This window comes from Miscanthus floridulus, unplaced genomic scaffold (assembly GCF_019320115.1).
Source record: "Miscanthus floridulus cultivar M001 unplaced genomic scaffold, ASM1932011v1 os_1873, whole genome shotgun sequence".
Taxonomy (NCBI): Eukaryota; Viridiplantae; Streptophyta; class Magnoliopsida; order Poales; family Poaceae; genus Miscanthus; species Miscanthus floridulus.
The window spans coordinates 1-6,653 of NW_027097965.1; the positions used below are offsets into that span (position 1 = coordinate 1).

At 46.1% G+C, this 6,653-nt stretch overlaps 1 pseudogene; it reads right to left on the minus strand.

Annotated features, from left to right (window-relative positions):
• Window positions 1-61: 61 nt before the first annotated feature.
• On the minus strand, window positions 62-3,865 carry LOC136534386 (uncharacterized; annotated as a pseudogene).
• Between the last annotated feature and the right edge of the window lie 2,788 nt (window positions 3,866-6,653).

A 6,653-nucleotide genomic window follows, 5' to 3' on the forward strand; every position in this document is an offset into this window, starting at 1 on the left:
TTAGCATAAAGATTAATGTTGAACCTGTTATGTATACATTAATACCGACAAAGTCCTCTTTATATCGGTGTCAATCTACAGATTTTTAGCAACAAAATAAGACTGTTCAACTCTTAATCCAGTATGATAAAGTTTGAGTTCCCTTCAAATATAAGGATCTATGGCATTAAGTCACTGCTTCTAACTTCACTCTGATCTCATTATTTGCATCCTCAGTTAGAATAGATGGAAAAAGGGATCTAATTATAAGAAAAAGTAAGACATGCACCTGATTATACTGAAAATAGAATATACGGAGTATGCACCTAATTTTAGTGAAAAATGAAGGATTTACCATATGAACTGCTTATGACTATGAGCAAAAGTCATTTGCCATTATCTGGCGCACAAGTCAGGAACAGACTATCACTCCATAGCTCTTCTTTCTGATGAGCAATACGGGGGATGGGCCTCTCTTTAGTGCAGGAATAAAATATATGTATATTTTGATGTATTATGAGCAACTGCCTACTGTATAGTCAAAACCTTTCCAAACTTCGTTCACAAAAAAAAAAGTCTTTCCAAACTTCCAATACAAGAAAACTAAACACGTGTGTTATAAAATGTGTACCTTATATGGAGAGAAATTCCCATGCCTAAACTAACATAAAGTAATTCCCTTTCAAGTTTACTCTGATCTGATATAGTAACAACTAGCAAACATCATATGCTCAGAACTAGCAACTTAATATGCAAGAGATGGTGCTGACAAAAGGATCTGACTGAAAGAGGTGCACCAGAGTCTCTGTCATGCCATACCTGGACACTTCTAGTAGAAAGATCTGTCTGGGGGAGAGTAGCTTTTCCATCACTGAAAGACTGTAATGACTCCCTATCATAATCAGTAGAAGCAATGCTAGATGTTTCACATGCTGATGCCATATCTTCCAAAGCTGTTGAAGTGTGGTGCACTTGGACACCTTTGGCTGGCTTAGTGTAGGGCGATCTCACACCAGACGTCAACTCTCTCAATTTCTGCTCCAATAGGAGTCCCAAAAAATCACCATCAATGACATCAAGTTTAGTGTTTGATGTATTGCTTGAAGTTGACACAGCGCTCAGATTCCCCATAAATTGTTTTTCCAATGAATGATTGGGGAAGTGGGTGCCATGTAGTGACTTATCAACTGGTGAGGTAAATGTAAATGAAACAATCTCAGTGCTGATTTTCTTTTGTTTGTTGAAAAAGATGATTGCTCATCAATCACAATATTGTGTCGAACCCGCCTCTGGCTTCTGTCAGAATGAATACTATCACTTGACTGGCTTGTATCAGAGTACACTCTCCTGTCTTGTAATCTTCTTGGCTTCGGTATTGCTTTGGGTATAGAACTATTTCTTACATTTGCATGAGCATTTGGCTGCAAGTCCACCTTTCTGCTACCTTGACTACTGTTTCCAGCAAATGTGCTGGCCGCCCTCACCTTTCTGGGATTGGCATTTATTTGGTGAATATTGCTCCGTTGTCTACTAGGGGTTGCTGGGTTTGAATTCACCTTATGTTTGGTGCCCGTAGCATTCTGTTTTCTGTTGTTTGGCACAGGCACACTGGATGAACTTGTTGTGCCCATTTGGTTACTATCCTTTTGCCGGTTCAACCTAGTTCTTTCAGCCATGCTATTTTCAGGGTTCTTGCGAGTTTCAAGCTTTCTACCACCTTTTCTCATGCCCCCTTTTTCTTGGACATGCATAGCTCGAGCAGCGTCTAATCTATTACCGGGTTTGACCTTTGGACCAACTGGAGCACATCCATTTGACTGTGAGATACTGGAAGACAAGGCACCCTCCGAACCTCTCAATCTTCCATCTGAAGGTTTTCCACTTGGCGGCCTAAAAGATGCAGGACCATCACGTTTCCTCATTGCTTCATTAAGCTTCTGTGACCTTTGTTGGATTCCTATGATCTCTTCTGGATTGTAGGCACGTGCAGCATTTGGACTCCCAACATCATGAACTCTGTACGAACTGATATTTTCTACTCCAGGCCTGATGATCCTCGATGCTGCTTCCATTATATCAGCAGCATTCCTGCTGGATATATGGTTAGGGTTTTTCATGGGAGACAACAACTTATACTGTGCAACAGATAGTGTCCTCTTGGCAAGTCTTGGAGGCAGTGCTTCCATTTTATACCGATCAATAGGACTACCCGGCATCTTAAGGGGACTACCAACATAACTTCTGCCAATCAAATCCTCATGGATGTTGGTTTGCAAAGGTGGTTGCACGGTTAATGGCACGGGATTGGATTCAGGTGAGCTTGCCGCAGGCATAGAATCCAAACCCATAAGCCTAGCAACAACCGTCGGACTCCTTCTTGACTGAGCTTCTTCATCAATTACTGAAGATGAGCAGCTATGTTCACTGCTTTCCTTCAAGCTTGGGGCGTCTTCAAGGATCTGTGGAATACACAAAATCATAGTATATTCAGGACTCTGAGATAAGCAACACACTGGACGGCACAGGGAAATAAATAGGGGCAAAAGAACGCACCGAATTTGACCGGTGTACTTGGTGTACTATCATCAATATCCTTCCCATCTCCAGCATTCTCTGCAAAGAAAAATCAGGATACAAATTTAGCCCGACCCCTTGTAAAAAATGTACCTTGTGCACAGCAATCACTGGACTCCTATTGCAAAATTTCTTACTCAGAATTGGAGAACTGCTCGTGCTCCCAACCAACATGCGCTTCTTAGACTTCTTTCCCCAATCGAAGAGGGAAAAGAAACCATGCCCCTTGGAAGCAGGTTTCTCCACATCCATTTCTCCTCACCACCTAAACAAACCTGCGAATACAACACCTCGTGTAAACACAAAGAATCAACAGAATACAAGAGAACTAAACCATTTCGCCCAAATGCAGGTAAAGGTAGCTAATCAAGACAGCTCTGCTCCCAGAACCAAATCTTCATCCCGAATTTGACCCAGGAAAACCCGCAGAAAACCAAAAGATTCCGACCAAGAGCTGACTCCCGCGTCCTATCCTACCAGCGACCTTCTACGAATTTAACCAGAATGCAGGTAGTCCCAAGCACAAACCACTCCAAGAATCCACAGGCCGCCCACACAAAAGGCACAGAACGACATAAAGATCCAACCTTTCCGAGGCGGCGGCGGCAACGGCAGCAGCAGCGGGGTCAACGGCGCGGGGACTCACGGAGCCGGAGCCCAACCCGAGGCAAATCGCGGCGCAGAGCAATCTGGATCGAGCCGCATTGGGCCGCCGCGCCACCCTCGCCGTGGAGCTCCCCAAGCAGCGACCTTTTCTTTTCTCCCCCGACGTGCACCCGGAGCGAACGGCGCCGTGGAAAGAGGAGGATCCGTGCGGGGGGAGCGCGTCACGTTAGGGTTCTCGCCACGGCCGGGAGGATGCGGGGGTGGAGGGAGGTGGCCGCGGCTGCGGAATCCATTAATGCCGCCTGCGTGAGGTGGGGTGGGAGAGAGAGAGAGAGGAGACGGGGTTGCCGGATTGGAGGGAGGGAGGGGAGAGAAAAGAGAGGAGAGAGGACGACGCCTTTCTGGCTTTCTCCCTCTCTCACTTCTTCTCTCTCACTCGTACTACTGCTGCTCTCCTTGGTTGTTTTTGCTCTTATAAAAAAAGAACAATTTTGGTCGTTTTCGTGATGTAATGTAAAGTAACGAGATTTGGGCGTTTGGGGCTGGATGATTTGGCGCCAGGTTTTTTTGGAGTTTTCTGGGGCGGTTAGCTGTTAGTACTAAGTCCGGGGCAAAAGAATGTTTTTTTTTTTTGTGCCCATGTGTGGAGCCCACTGAATTTGCAGATAGAAAGGAAAAAGGAGAGAGGATCTCTTTTTAAATAAAATAACAAAAGGAGAGAGATTAATGGCTGCTTCGGTCTACTGCATCTTCTTCTCCGGCCTCCAGTTATTCACGTTATTCGGTGGTCGATTTCTGGGTTGATAAATTTGGCTGATGTTGATTTGTTATGAGAGAAAATACTATTTCATAACTGATAAGTCTGGGTTAAAACCAACCAATGAGTAGGTTGATTAACTGATGCACAGTGCAATGGCGTACCACGTTAGTTAGCTGTGCCGTCCACGATGTCAGATGAAGTGGTGGCTACGGGCCAGAGCCAGCATTTTGGCTCCTGTATGTTCGCTAACTTATCAACTGGCTTTAATACCAGTTGAACAGCCCCAAATTAGCAATCCCCATAAGTGTCTTGAGATGGCTGGATTTTATTACTTTTGTGAGGTTATTGTAGCATTTTGCAATAGGTTTGGTTGGTTTTTTTTTTTTGGATTTCATTCCGAACTTGTAGAGGAGCATTTCTCTGACAAAGAAAGCGCACTGTTTTTGGCAGTCTATGAATAGTAGTTTGGCAATATTATTTGCTTTGTCATTTGCCAAATTCTAAAGAAGAAAACTGCAGTGTAATCTACTACTGTACCTATGATATTATGATACGGTACCACCCCAATATAACAGTATGCTTATTGTATTTGTTACATCGAACTTGACAAGCTAGAATTTGACTACTTGTCCAAAAAATTTGGCCAAATGTAATTTTTAGTTGTACACCCTCTCTTCAGGATGTAAGTTGTTATGGTAACCTAGATATATAACTTTTATTATGTATCTAGATATAAGGTATATTTAGGTGCTTAGCAAAAACAATACCTGGAGAAGTCAAATTGACTTATAATTTCGAACAAAGAAATATTATGGTACTGTTTGGTTCAATGAACAGCAATGTAAGTGGAAATGGAATCAGATAACGCTCTGTGCATGGAACTGAAAATGGGAGCAAATAACACCCATTAAACTTGTGTAAAGCTAATTTTCAGCCTGTTCGCTTGTTGGTTTTAGCCAGGCTTGTTGGTTTCAGCCATGGCTTATCAGCCAGCCAACAGTGTTTTCCTCACGCAATAAACCAGCACTAGCCAAATTTATCAACCTAGAAATCAACCAGCCTGTTTTGTGTGTGGTGGGGGGAGGGGGAGGGGGGGATTTTAGAGAACCAAACAGCATGTATTTTCCTTATTATATACTAGTGGGCAACAACCTCGCTAGCCGTCGACTACCAAGGCTCTGCGTGGAGGACGGACGGTTGTTTGCGATTGAGTACCCTCCCGTGCCGGGCTGCCGGCCCCGTGCGGTCGCGGTAGCCGAAGCGCCGGCGACGGTGAGGGACTGAGGGGCCAGGGCAAGGGGTCAAGGAGGACGAATAAGCTAGCTGCCGAGCGGGCCGCGTACGACGCAGAGCGCACACACGGACACGGACGGACGGCACCGCGCATGGTTGGTGGCGGTGCGCCATCATATGACGGCGAACGGAATAAGCATCATCACTCACGACGCACTCACCCTCCTAATGACGCCAAAACCGCGCTCGCGGCTGCGATGACGATGCCACGTTCGTTGCCATGGACTAGATGATCATGCCCACTCGGATCGGACTCTGCACGACGGCCGGTCAGAGTTGCCATGTTGCTTTGTATACTTATTACTGTATATATGTATGTAGGTGTAGCAGGGCTATATCATGGAGGAGGGAGGAGTGGTACGTGCGTCCACGTCGCGATACCACTAGCTAGAGCAGGATCGCAGCAGCGCACCGGACGGAAAGCATCGTATGCTTGAACCTGACTGAACGTCTCGCCTACCGTAGGCCGTAGCTAGCTGCTGCTCCTACATTGCAGTTGCAGCCCAGCAGCACTCCGTCTCCACGTACTCCACCACAAGGGATGATGCAGATAGATGCAGAGGGCTCCTCTTTCTCTTGTCCACAAGGCACGCATCTGCTCCTGCATCTGCTACGGGTCAGCCAGGGGACAGTGCTGAACATGAACAGATCAGAAAAACAACGAGGAGCATGCCTGCCTTCCTCCCTTGTGGTGGCCTGTGCCTGTACACCCAAATACACAGCGTCCCTGATCGATCCAGTGGCCATCATCGCAATTCGTCTACACGACGAGGTGACCCAGCTGCTAATCACGCACTTAGAGTAGAGACAACAGATCAGTGTCAGCAGGTTTCCTCGCGCCCAGGGCACACACACGCGTACGATTTAATTCCTGAAACCGCACGGCGCGCCTGCTCTCTCTGCCTTCTCTGCTAATAAGGATAGACAGATGCAGATGCAGACACAGACAGTCAGTGACACTGAGATCTCTCATCTCGTTCAGTGACCACTAACACTCCACCGTCATTTTCTTCCTTCCATCCAAATACATACAAAAGCAAAAGTAGCAATATATACTCCATCAGCGCGCCACCGATGTCTCAACAACCACGGGGTTAATTAGGATTAGCGTACGCTACGCAGAGCAGGCAGGGGCAATGGGGGCATGTCAGTGCTGAGTGTGGTGACGTACCCATCCCACAGGTACAATACAATACAATACAATGGCGTCGTCTTGCTCTCGCCGACGGAAGGTTCGCTGTCGTACGTCATCCACCGTCAGACTCATCGGACGGAGGCGTCGAACGAGCCTACGCCTACCTTTGGTTCCATTCTGCTGACGGAGGATCGAATATGGGCCTGTTTAGATTTCAAAAAATTTTGCGCAGTATCCGTTACATCGAATCTTGCGGCATATTTATGGAGTACTAAATGTAGATGAAAAAAAAAAATTGCACAGTTG